Source organism: Xyrauchen texanus, chromosome 17, assembly GCF_025860055.1.
Source record: "Xyrauchen texanus isolate HMW12.3.18 chromosome 17, RBS_HiC_50CHRs, whole genome shotgun sequence".
In the NCBI taxonomy this organism is placed as follows: domain Eukaryota; kingdom Metazoa; phylum Chordata; class Actinopteri; order Cypriniformes; family Catostomidae; genus Xyrauchen; species Xyrauchen texanus.
The window spans coordinates 4168310-4182566 of record NC_068292.1 but is presented as its reverse complement, the minus strand read 5'-3'; the positions used below and the strand labels follow the sequence as shown (position 1 = coordinate 4182566).

The 14257-nt window shown below is 36.7% G+C and overlaps 1 long non-coding RNA gene across 1 annotated transcript; it reads left to right on the top strand.

Annotated features, from left to right (window-relative positions):
- The first annotated feature begins 559 nt into the window (after window positions 1-559).
- LOC127657586 (uncharacterized) lies at window positions 560-12166 on the top strand. Its single transcript, XR_007972309.1, has 3 exons — window positions 560-732; window positions 8182-8310; window positions 12004-12166. It is a non-coding gene; the product is annotated as an uncharacterized LOC127657586 (long non-coding RNA).
- Window positions 12167-14257: the final 2091 nt, after the last annotated feature.

Below are 14257 nucleotides of genomic sequence, written 5' to 3'. Positions count from 1 at the left end.
CACTAACTGTAAATAGTAGCAAATGCTACTTGCAGCCTGATGTAAATTGTGGCAGATGCGATTTCCACAGTAGACAGCAGTGTAATACAGTTTCAGTATATGTAGTATAAGTACTGCGACAGAACTTCAATACATTGCTGGCAGCAGATTTAAACTAAATGACTCTCAGATGGAGTGCAGCCACTGTCTGCCTTTGCTCTTAGAAGAATGAAATTGACAAAAGTCTGCATTGAACCCAGATCGCTCGCATAGACTACCAGCTGTCTTACTAATTTAACCACTCCAGTTCAATTTACAACATTTACATAACTCTATATTTTTCATCCTTTTCTTTAACAATATTATAATATTTTTATAATATTATAGAAATTCTCAGAAATGCTCAAATGATACCTTAGAGAGTTGCATGGGATACTTTGCCAATGCTGGAAAGAGGGTAGCGTACCACAAGATATGAAGGATGCTAACAAGGTTACTATCTATAAAAAGTTACAATCTAAAAATAAAGGTTACAAAAGTGACTGTAACAACTACCCTTCCCTTCTCAGCACTGTGGGGAAGCTGTTTGCACATGTTGTCCTGAGGAGGCCCAACAGTTTTGCAGAAAGAGTCTACCCTGAGTCCCAGTGTGGGTTCAGAGCTGGAAGGTCCACCATATACATGGTTTTCTCTGTTAGACAGCTATAAGAAAACAGCAGGGAGCAGAATAAACCACCGTACATCGATACAACAGTATGTATGTTTTTATCTAAGTCTAACAGTATTAATAGCGAGCCTGATGTTTACGTGTCAGGGATGAGGCTGCAGGTAGTGCCACAATATAAATATCTGGGAATACTGATTGACTCTAAACTTACATTTAAAGCTCACGTAAAAAAGGTTTGTAAGTGGGTTAAGTTTAATCTCTATAATTTTAGGCTTACTAGAGATAACGTCATTAGAAGCAGCTAAGATGTTTATGAATTCTATGGTTATTTCTCACATGACTTTCTGTTTAACCACCTGGTCTCAGGCGAGTTCAGTGACTCTAAAACCATTAGAGTCCTTATACAAACGTACACTTAAGGTCTTTGATAAGAATTCGGTATATTCTCATCATTGTCCAATACTGGAAAAATATAAACTCTTAAGTTGGGAAAACATGATTAAGTATGCTAATATATGCCTGATGTATAAAATTATTCATGATTTGTCTTCTCCCCCTCTTGGTCAGTTAGTTCGTATTAGAACAACTGATTATCGCGTTACAAGAGGTGCATTAAGACAAGACTGTATCATACCGCTTAGACAAAGTAAATTTAGTCAGTCTGCTTTCTCTGTCAAAGCTGCACAAGAATGGAATAGTATTCCGACAACTATAAGAGATCTAGACACATATGCTTTATTTAGGGTTCAATTGAAAAATTGGTTAATCAGTACTCAGATTTGTCAACATTAGAATCTCATATCTGCTAGTCATCCTATTATTGTTTATATTTTGCTTGATTGTTTTTAATTGATCAAAACTGTTTAAAAAGCTTTTTATGGTACTGTGTAATTATTAAAATTTCTATTATGTATTCTTAATTAATTTTTCCTTTAGGTTGACTTGTAACATCTTGTCCAGGGACTACGGATGAAAAATAGCCTTTGGCTAATTCTGGTACATTTACAGGAATGTTTTATTAATGTACAATGTCCCTGTCAAACTAAATAAAAAAATAAATAAAAATAAATAAAAAAAAATACAATGTTATGCGAAAGGATCTATTGCTGCGACCATAGCTAAATCTCATAATATGCAACTTTGCTCATCTCAGCTTTTGCTCTATTTTGATTTAATTTGCTGTAATTTCATAGCAGGACCTATCTGCAATTTATTATGCATTGTCACTCATCTCATATAATGCCTTCCTCCAATAGTCAAGTCATTTTTATTTGTATAGCGCCTTTCACAACACTCATCGTTTCAAAGCAGCTTTACAGAAGATCAGGCATTAACAGAAGATAAAACTGTCTATAATGTCTTTGAGTCATCATTGTGTAGTTTGATAAAATACGATTGTTAATCGTGTTTAAAAATAAGTAATTAAATAATAATTGTATTTATAACCCCAGTGAGCAAGCTGAAGGCAACAAAACTCCATAAAATGTTGGTTAATGGGGGAAAAATAACCATGGGACAAACCAGACTCAATGTGGGGGCCAGTTCCCCTCTGGCTAACATCATGAATATAATGTAAATATTACTTATGTATAGTTAAAGTCATGGTTTAAAATTATTAAACTAAGTAAGTGTTAAGGGACAGTGTTTAAACAAAGATTTTGTACAAACTAAGATTAATGACTAATGACTTTGAAGTCCATCACATTCTGTAGATGCAATTGTCCTTGTTAATATGACATCCTGTTGCTGATGTCATGCTGCACGAGTGTTTGTAGCCTGCTTAGGCTGCTTAGCATTGCTTATCCTTATTCTCATGCGTTTATCGTTTTATCCTTTGTCATCTTTCCCTCACATTTTCTGTTTTTTAAACTTTTTTTTTTATTGGAACAAAGAACACAAAGTTATCATGGATGCTACAGTATCAGACAGTGTCACAAAATAATTCCAACATCTTGATATACAATATCACACTTTCCTCAATGGTTTACATACATAATCCATTTATCCCAAAACTTGTTACATTTGTCAAATTTGAGCCTTAATATAAATGTAAGCCTCTCCATACTGTATATTTCATTTATGATCCCTAACCATTGATCCTTAGTTGGAGGGTCCACCTGCAACCATTTACGGGTTATTGCTTTCCTACTGCTTGCTAACAATATTTTTAATAAATATTTATCCTTGTCTAAAACATTTCCTGGTATTTTACCTAAATATATAGTAGTGAACAAAAAATCAAGCTCTACTCCCATAATTTCCCCAATCTCTGCCACTACTTCTTGCCAAAATAATTTTATTTTTGGGGATGCCCAGAAAATATGATAATGATTAGCCGTCAGGGTTTCACATTGCCTCCAGCAAAAGCCACGGCTCTGTGAGCCTGTATGAAGTACTGTTAATTTGGGAGTTATAAAAAATCTTACTAAATTCTTCCATCCAAATTCCCTCCAGGATCTTAAGTTTGTGGTATTTGCCTGTATCACACATATATCTGTCCAGTCTTCATCTGTTATTTGTGAGTCAGACTCTTTCTCCAATTTTTGTTTAATATATATTGATGAATGGTTCTTGGATGCTTGTATACTTCCATACAATCTAGAAACCAGCTTTTTGTTATCTCTTAATGTGTACACATTTGAGAGTATTGTAATTAAATTATGATTTTCCATCAATGTACTTTACATTTTTTTGTTAAAATATCTCTGACCTGCAAATATCTATAAAAATCCTGCTTTTCTAGTCCAAATGTATTTGAAAGTGCCTGATAACTCTGTAACTTCCCATTAGAGATGAATGAACAGTAAGATGTGATACCTCTCCAAACCCATTGTTCAAATCTCTCGTCTACCCTAGCCGGCTCAAAACCTGGGTCAAATGCTATCCAACTTAAAACTCCAGTTTGATCCTCTAATTGCAATTTCTTCAATACTCTGAACCATACCCTCAATGAAAATACAGTCCAAGTACTCAATCTGTTATAGCTCCTTTCAGCTAGATTTTTATTTCCAAGTATCGACTGTATAGGTGTATCTATCTGTGAAACTTCTAGGGTTTTCCATCTTTATTCATAGCTTGGTATACACCAATTTACTAGGGGTTTCAATTGAGCAGCATAATAATAGTCCTGAAGACATGATAGAGCTCTCCCTCCCTTTTCTTTTGTCAACTGCAAAGTTTTAAACTTTATTCTAGGTTTTCTACCATTCCAGACAAACCTTGAAATCATACCATCCCATTCATTAAATTGTTTTTGCAATACTTCCAGAGGCAGTGATTGGAAAAGATAAAGTATCCGTGGTAGCATGTCCATTTGAATTATTTCTATTTGATTACTCATATCTAATGGGAGCAGGGTCCATTTAGAAATATCAGATTTTACCTCCTTATTAATAGGACCATAATTACTTTCAAAGAGTTTCGATATATCTTTTGTTAGAGTATCCCCAAATATTTTATTGACCGAGATTTCCAATTGAAATCATATTGTCTTCTTATATGCAGATTGGGTCTAAAATTATAAATAGGGGTTTGAGTTTTTTGTATATTTATTTTATACCCAGAATATAAATTATATGTTTTTAAAAGGGTCATCAATTTAGGAATACTCGACTTTATATTAGTCAGAAACAATAGGACATCATCTGCATACATACAGATATTATGTTCATCTCCTCTAATCAAGATCCCCTTTATCTCTGTATCCTCCCTTATTGCTTGGGCCAAAGGCTCAATGATCAGGGCAAACAGAGCTGGACTTAAGGGGCAGCCCTGACGTGTTCCTCTTTCCAAATGGATTGTTTCAGACAAGTGACCATTAATTTTTATCCTAGCTACTGGTGAGGTGTATAATGCTTTAATGCATTGAATAAAATTATCATTAAACCCGAATCTTGCCAATACTTGATACAAGTAATCCCATCCAACAGAGTCGAATGCTTTCTCAGCATCTAGACTCATCAACATTGCACTTATATTTGCTGTTACAACATGACTCATTACTTGCAATGCTCTCCTTATATTATCCTGGGTTTGCCTGTTTTGTATAAAGCCAGATTGATCAAGATCCACTAACTCAGGGATGATAACCTCTAATCTCTTAGATAAGATTGAAGCAAATCATTTATAGTCCACATTTAGGACTGATATCGGTCTATACGAACTGCATTAATTCTTATCTTTCCCTTCCTTTGGAATAACTGAAATTACCACTTCTCTCCATGACCGAGGGGTTTCACCTATTCTTAATATATGATTAAAGCAGTTAATCAATATAGGTGTTACTTGGGATCTAAATATTTTGTACCATTCAGACGGATAACCATCTGTGCCTGGTGCCTTGTTTGCTTTCAACTTTGATATGGCACAATTTAATTCTTATATTGTTATTTCAGTATATTATACTGTTGTTCCCCTATTGATGGAAGATCTAAAGAATCCAAAAATCTTTTTATAGTTGGAGTACCGGCCCTATTTGGTTGAGTATATAGATCCTTGTAGTATAATTCAAAAGACTTTTGAATATCTTTTAATCTGTTACATACCTTTTGGGTTTTAGTGTTTCTAATTTTATAAATTGTATTTTTTGCCTGTTGTTTCTTTATCCTCCAGGATAGAAGTTTCATTGCTTTAGGGCCTGTTTCATAATACCTTTGTTTAGCAAATTTGATCTGTCTCTCTATTTCCTCATCACAAATCCCATTTAGGTCTTGTTTAACTTTTCTTAACCGAATCAGTATCTGTGGATCTTTCTGTTTGCTGTGTTTGATCTCCAAGTTTTTCATTTCCTCCTGTAAAGCTAATAATCTTTTTTGTTTCTCTTTTTTACGAAAAGCAGTTAGAGCAATAATTCTGCCTCGAATTACAGCCTTTGCGGCATCCCACAGGGTACTTGGAGATACTTCCCCATTATCATTGCATTGGAGATACATTTCAAATTCATACTCAATCTGCTTCTGTATCGCTGTATCATTCAATATACTTGTATTAAGTCTCCAAAGTGTATCTTTCTGTTGATTATCTAAATGTAGATTAAGGTATATCTGATATATCACTAGTACCAATATTACAATTTCTAATTTTATGTCTATCTGAGTTATACATAAATAGATTATCAATTCTTGAGTACATAGAATGGCTTGCAGAATAAAATGTAAATTGTTTCTCCCTTGGGTGTAATTATCTCCATATATCCATCAGACCCAGTTCTTTAATCATTCTTTGAACCATTTTAGTATTTGAGTTTTTCTTTTTGGAAGGATTAGTTGTATCCAGTCCAGGCTGAAGTTGCACATTTAAATCCCCACCAAATATAAGGGTTCCATAGGATTCTGTAGCTATTAAATCAAATATTTTCTTAAAAAGGGATTTAGTGTCTCCTGGTGGAGCATATAGATTAAGTAACGTTACTTCTTTATTATCTAATTTGCCTTTGACTAAAATATATCTTCCCTCTTTATCTATAATTTCAGATTTAAATTCAAAATTCACTGCATTAGAAATCAAGATAGCCACTCCCCTCCTCCGTCCTGATTTGTGGGATGAGTAATAAGTATTTTGAAAACCCAGTTTCTTTAGTTTCTCATGTTCTGGTGGAGATAAATGGGTCTCTTGCCAATAAATTACCTGTATTCTTTCTCGTTTCATTTTTGGAATAATTCTACTCCTTTTTATCGGATTATGTAGCCCATTGACATTAAGTGTAATTATTTTATATTCCTGACCATGCATTTACTTGTTTAAATTTGCATTACTTTGCATAACATTTCCCATGACAACCTAATAAACAGAGCGAACAATGTACGAACAATCATAACAAAGAGAACAGTAAAATAAAATGAAAAATAAAAATAAAAGACTTCCAAGTCCGAGGTTTAAAGTAGATCCTCAATTTGAGAGGAAATCCTTGTGTCCATCAAGGGCCTCTCATCAGTGCAAAAGAAGATACTCTTAGGATAGTCGATGCACCGGCAATTTCTAAGCTGTTCCCACTTAACCGGTTTAAAGATTCAACTCAAGCAGGCTCACAAAAAAAAGGGAAAAAGGGAGGAATAATAATATTTAACCTATAGTAAACTAGAAAGGAGATACATTAACGGAATATTAACCCTTTTATTTAAGTCTCGTAAAAGTTTCTCGGGATTAGGTGGTCTAAAAGAGCTTTAGGAACTAACTTAATATAGGCTACTGCACAATATCGCTCATCGGGATGTGATGTCTTAGAGTTTATGGCTCCTTCTGCAGCCATCCTAATCAAACAATCAATTCCCGTTGATTTTATGCAAATATCACACATCAATATTATCATCAGTTAATCCCGGAGTGACACGGTGAAAACTTTGTAACTTCTCACGTATCCGTTCTTGATCTTCGGCGGCTTGGCGGCATCGATTTGCACCTGCTCTTTCCCACGTTGCAAGTCTCCGCTGTTTTGGTTCAGGCTCCTTGAAGTTATCATAAGAGAATCCTTTCTTCTTCAAGTCTTTAACTGCCTCTGCTGCATTCTCATAGATTTGGGTACCATTTTCAAAGAACACTCTCAGCTTTGCTGGGTATGGTGTTTGATATCGAAGTCCCTTGGATTTGAGCTCCTTTAAAATCCCCACATATTCCTTCCTCTTTTTCAATATCTCTGGCGGGTAGTCTGAGTCGAAATAGATCCTCTTTCCTTCGAATCGAACTTCTTTCTTTTTCCATGCTGTGTGCAGTACTTGTTCTTTCACTCTAAACTCTTGGAAGCACAGAACCAGCAATCTGGGTGGTGCGTCGCGAGGAGGCTTTGGTGCGAGTGCTCTGTGGCAGCACTGTATTCCAATCTCCGTTTCTGTGGACAGGCCAAGCTCTGACTTTATAAGCCTCGTCACAAACTCTAGTAGGTTGCTTCCCTCGGATCACTCCGGGACTCCGTAAATACCGAGGTTGTTCCGTCTAGAGCGAGCTTCTATGTCGGTTAACTTTGTTTGCAGAGGATCTTGATTCTCCAACACTTCAAGGAGTGCGTCACTTGCCGCTACATTCCATTCTTCCATGTCAGTGACGCGTTGTTCGGCTTCCCTCACTCTGCTGTTCGTGGTTTGCAGTCCACCTGAAAAGTCAGATTAATTTCTTCTCTAAACTCGTTCAGCTCATTCCGTATATCATCCCGAAGTGAGAGTCGAAATGCACCCATATCATTTTTGAAGTCCGTTCTAAATGCTCGTATTTCGTCTTGAATGGTATGTATACCAGAGCTAGCTACTGCTTCGCTTGCTTTCCTGGCCTCGCCATTATTTCCATTACCGTCATCGCCGCCGTCCATATATCCGGTTGTTTTTTCCCGTTTGGAGCCTGCTTTATTTTGAACCCTTTTTTTGCTTCTCCCCTTCCATGTTAAACTTCAGCTTGTTTTTAACTTCCCAAGTGTATTTTCCAGGAGATTACAATCGACCGGTCTGGAGACTTTATTTCAAGCAGCCATCTGCTTCAGCGCTGCACCGGAAGTCCCTGTTTTAACTGCGTGTATTTGTGCACTCATTTTTCTCCTCTTTGTTACGCAGATTATTGCATCGATCTCAAGGCAATGCTTGTCAAGGACAACCAACAACAACAAACAATTGCGTGAGGGATTCCCATCAATCTCAAACCATAACTGCTCAGGAACAACCAATAACAACAAACAATTTGCGGTAAGTCATGGCATCCGCTCATGTTATTTCTTCCTGCATTGTATCTCACATGTTTACAATAGCCTCCTCCATCAGCAGTGAGGTATTCACATGTGATAAATGTAAGGAATTAGTCAGGTTGAGGGAGAAGGTTAATGAGTTAGAGACACGCTTCCAAATGCTAGTAGAGGTCAGTGAGAAAGAGAAGCCTGTAGATACTGTTTTGGATGCGGGTAGTAAAGCAAGCAACAAACACACACTCTGTTCCAGCTGTAGAGCCCCCACTGAGAATCGCGTTGAAAGAGCAACTTGTTATTGGTGATTCTATTGTATGGAACGTGGAAATAGAGACTCCAGCCAATATTGTTAATTGCAATGCTAAATGTAGGTTTAATTGTTATTCATGTCGGCACTAACGATATCCGGCTTCGCCAGTCAGAGATCAATGTTAAAGAGGTGTGTGAATTTGCAAAAACGATGTCAGACACTGTAATATGCTCTGGTCCCCTCCCTGCTCATCGTGATGACGAGGTTTATTGTATATTAGTGTCACTGAATGGCTGGATGTCTGAGTGGTGTCTGAAGAATAAAATAGCATATATAGACAGTTGGAAGAATTTTTGGGGTAGACCTGAGCTGCTAAAGAGAGACCGGGAAGGTGCCGCTCTCCTCTCTAGTAATTTGGTTCATAGTCTTAATAATGATAGTATTTAACAAATTGGGGCCCAGGTCAGGAAGCAGACAAACTGGTTAATCCGAACATCTGCTAGCTGCCTTGAGACGTCACACAGGTAGTATCACCTAGATATCATATAGAGACTGTGTCTGTTCCCCAAACTACCAACCACAAAACCCTCACTAAATCATTTAGAATTTTTTTTATTAAGGTCAAACTTGAACCTTAAAGATAAACATCATATAAAAATATGGCTTCTAAACATTAGATCTCTTTCTACCAAAGCACTAATTGTTAATGAAATTATTACAGATCATAGATTGTATGTGCTCTGTTTGACTGAAACCTGGCTTAAACCGGATGAATATATCAGTTTAAATGAATCTACTCCCTCAGGTTATTGTTATAAACATGAGCCTCGTCTGAAGGGTTGAGGAGGTGTTTTTGGTGTTAATCAAAGGACAGGATATAAATGTAAGTCTTTTGAACTAATAATGCTTAATGTGACACTGTCAGATGTAGATAAAAAAATCTCTGTTGTCTTTTGTCCTTGCTACAGTGTATAGATCACCTGGGCCTTATTCTGATTTCATTGGTGAATTATAGAACTGTTCTTTCGACCACTAAAGATAGCTTCACTAATAATCTTCCAGATCTATCTCATACACTAAATAAACCCCAAAGCCCAGAAGAACTTGATGAAAAAACAAATAATATAAATGCAGTCTTCTCTAGCACTCTTGATAGTGTCACCCCACTTCGATTAAAGAAAATTAAAATGATTTTCTCAGCATCAGCAACAGAGAGCGTGTGCCGTAATTTAGCAATATTTCTCAGGTGGAAGAATGCTGTTATACAAACATTGGTTATTTGATTTCAAAGGACAGATTGGTATCAAATATAACACCTAAGTTCTTCGCTGTTGAAGATGATGTAACACTACATCCATCGAGAGTCACATTATATTTTAGCGGCTTATTTTTAGAGTTTTTTGGTCCAATAATTAGTACCTCTGTTTTGTCGGAATTGAGTAGAAGAAATTTCTGGCCATCCAATCTTTTATTTCATTGATACACTCTGCTAATTTTGAGAATTGTGAAATCTCATCAGGTTTTGAAGAAATATAAAGTTGGATATTGTCGGCATAACAGTGGAAACTTATTCCACGATTCATGATAATATCTCCCAGGGGAAGCATATACAAGAGAAAAGCAGAGGCCCTAAAACGAATCCCTGTGGTACTCCATACTTTACTTTTATTTGAATTGACAATTCCTCATTTACATAGACATAGTGGTAGCGGTCTGCTAAATAGGACCTAAACCATGCTAATGCAACTCCACAAATGCCAACATAATTATCTAGCCTATTCAAGAGAATGTCATGATCTATCATGTCAAATGCATAACTAAGCTTTAGAAGCACTAGAAGTGAAATGCAGCCATGATCAGATGATGAAAGCAAGTCATTTGTAACTCTGATAAGTGCAGTCTCATTACTGTGATGAGGCCTAAATCCTGACTGAAATTGTTAATATTTACTATTTCTCTGTAGAAATTAACATATTTGGTAGGGTTTAATTTCCTTCCGAAACAACTAAATCTGTACAGTATTCTAAACTTTTAGCTGCCAGTGTATGTTCTGTATACAGAATAATGGATATACTGTAGCATTGCTAATGCTGCTTAAAGGCCAAGCAGTAGATGAGTAGCTATCAAATACATGCTTGGCCCACACTAATATCTTTTTTTCTTCATGTATTCAATGTATTTTCATTAATCAATCAGCTACTATTACATATCGAGTGAATAACCAGAATTATTATGGTTCCAGACAGACTAGGAAATAGGGACATTACTTTTTATCAGGTAATATCAACTGCTCATTGCAAGCTAGTGTATATCTCTGCTGCTGCACGGTGTAGGGTATTACATATATAATTTAGAGATGTGGACGGGATCAGTTATGTAGGGTAATTTGCACGCATTCTACCACCATTATATGTAAGGATATTTGGTAAGCTAAATTTAGAAGGGAATTTAGGGTCTTGAAATATATGAGCTATGAACTAAATTAAACTGTCCTTATTGTACCTTATTAGGTAATTGTAAAGCAGTTCATTGGAAAGGAGTAGGCGAGGACTGGCCTGGCGATATAAACAATATTTTAATGATTAACTTAAACAAAAGACAAACACACACATGACGGACATGTCCGAAAACTATCTCTCTCTCTCGCACCACTGTCCGCAATCAGCCTTTATCCCTCTCGGAGGCTTAATTAGCCTGATAAGGGACTGGGTGTGTATAATCACGACCCGGCCCCGCCCCGCCCTCCGCCCTGTCATAGTAATGAAATGTATAACGGAATTAGTCCAGTTCGACAGCCATTATAAATTAGATAAATGACAAATAACTAGATTATTTGTCTTAATAAGTTCTCCAACATTGAAAATTGTAATACAATGTCTAGTTGTATCAGCTCACAATTTCTACTGTAAGGAATTAGCTTTAATAAGTGAATTATGATTAATTCACCTACTGGAGTGATATTATTCTCATGGCTTATTGAAAATAATATCACATGTATTTTGGTACAGCTTTGAAGCTAAATCTTTTAGAAACAAGGATGAGATTATTTATCAGAATATAGCACTGTCACATAGTCTTTGAACACAGACAAACTTTATTACTATTCTAAACATAAATCTAATCTAACACATATATACATAAGACAGGTTGGGGAAAAGAGTGATCAGTACAGTGAAAATGAACTTAATTGTTGACAATACCTTAAGAACCTTTTATCCTTCTTTGAGTTTACATCGATTTGCAATCGGATTACCCCAATTATTTAATTAATACACCAGCACTTTGTGCATAATATTGGAGATGTACTTGCATTCTGTGTTGCTTGGTACTTGGAGTTTGGTCGAAAGTTCATTCCGTCAATGTTTTGATCTCTGTATGATCGAAGTTTATTGTCTGTATGAATTAGTGAGTTTAGCTGTGAAGCGAGGCCTTCTCACTCCTTTTCAGGACGTCGAGTCCCAAGCTTCCGTGGATCTCACATGGGGAAGAGTCAGCGCAAAGTCTGAGCAGTCAGCGGAGCAGAAGATGAAGCAAAAATAGTTCATATTTAATCATGAACTTTATATCTTGCAAATGGTGTAAGAGACATGATATTCGTTGTCATCAGCTTTCTCTGTGTACCCAAACAAATGCTTACATAATAAACATGAAATTGTTTTATGGATGTTATACGTGTAGGTAACAAAACATGAAAATCTCTGGTTACAAAATCATATTGGTTTTTCACATCATTGCATTTTATCAAGTTAAGCCTCATAGTTACCATTCTTAGTAGAATGAGATGAATCATACAAAATTAAAGATTATATTTATCAATTATAGGTGATTGCACATCGCTACACACATTTTAAAGTCTATAATCAGTCAATAATCATTAATTTGTCAGGTACAAACGTTACCACAGTTCAAAGCGATTTTCAGCATCATCTAGCAAGGCTAGATGAAGATGAAATCTCTTAGAGTCATGCAAATCTGATGGTCCTTGTATCCTTACACAGAACAGCTTGGTGTAACTGTGTGGGGATTCCGGCTGATGGCCGGTAATTTATGATGTTGCAACATTCCAAACTGAAAGGCTGTGTGTAATGTTTCAAATCATGTTGCTGGAATTCTTCTGCATATATAATCTTACAACGGGGTGTATGCTTTTCCTAGTAAATTCCTCAGCATCATTATAGGAATATGCTACTCATTATTAACATCCAGGTAATGTGTATATATATTCTGTTGCAGCATGGAATGTATGGAGTGTATGCTTCCCCCAGTAGGTTCCTTAGAGTTCATAACAGTAACATGCCGCTCGTTTTGATTACTTTGAAGTAATGAAACATGCGTGTTGTTTTAAGCTAGTTCATGTCTCTGGGGTTTATTCTTTCCCCAAGTTCCCCCAAATTCTTCAGTGTTCGAAATAGAATCTGCTACCCATTTTTCATTCATATCCGGGTATTGCAACATGTTTACTGCCTTAAGCTAGCTCATGCTTTTGCTTGCTTCTACTCAGGAGTAAGCTTCCCTGATCAGATCTCATCTAAGATTTTCAATAGTGAAATGCTTGTTGCTTAAGCCCAGCAGCTACCTGGGTGCATGCTTCCCCAATCAGAGCTCAATTAACGATTCACCATAGCAACATGTTTGTTCTCTTAAACATAACTTATTTACTTGTATTACTTACAATAATATTTAATAGTTAACTAATAGTTAATACCTGGGGTGCACACTTCCCCCAGCAGGATAGTATTTTCAGCGTTCCTCTCATGAATCGATATATCACTTAGACCTAGATTGTAATCAGCTATTCAGTTAAGTCAGCGGTAAGCATAACTTGATGGTTTGGGGATATTTGGCATATGGTTTAGTTTTGGGGGTTTTATTTGCTGCACTGCCTTCTCTGTCTCTGCATGGCTGCGTGGATGGGTGGAGAGTTTGCCCAGAACAGAACCATATTTCCAACACCAATAGATGCTTAATCATTAAATAAATAAATACTCTTTCAATTATTCAAGTCTATTAATTTGACATAAGTGGTCTTGACTGAAATCAAGTGTAGCGCCATTTCAGGCAGGTCACGTGAGACACACTTGCAATCAGCTCTTTAGACGCGAGTTTGGATTTCCCCATCCTTACTCACAAGATGAGGAAAATATCAGTTGATGAGGTCAGCCCCTCTCCCCCCGCCCATCATCCTCACTTTCCCATCCCCAGGTTTTGTGCACGACAGCACCAGTTTAAGTGCTGCCCAGGTTAAGTCTCGCTTCCCAGCTCACAGTTTTAAACGTTTTCATGCTGGAGAGAGCCTCAGTTTCAAGTGAACAACCAGTGTCACCACACCGTATGCATAACACCATTTTCACACTCCCAATAGAGGCTAAGGCCATTATGTGTTTGAAAATAAAAAATCAAAAGAATCAAACGAATCAACTGCTAAGAGTAAACAATTCTCTGCATTCCCATATGTCGCCCCTAAGTTGCCCACTAGATGGCGCCCTTGTATTCAGAACGAGTATACTGCCTGCTATTGCAGCCCAATGCAATGCTCCAGCTCAAGCCTGGCACACCGTGTCAGTTCCTTAGTGGGTAATTCAGGAACTGACACCGGTAACACACAGCTACAGGCTTCAATTTGCCACGAAACCCTGCATTTCGCTGAAGTAATATTCTCTCAGACAAACAAGAGCTCTGCTTATTTTCTAGAAGAGGAAAT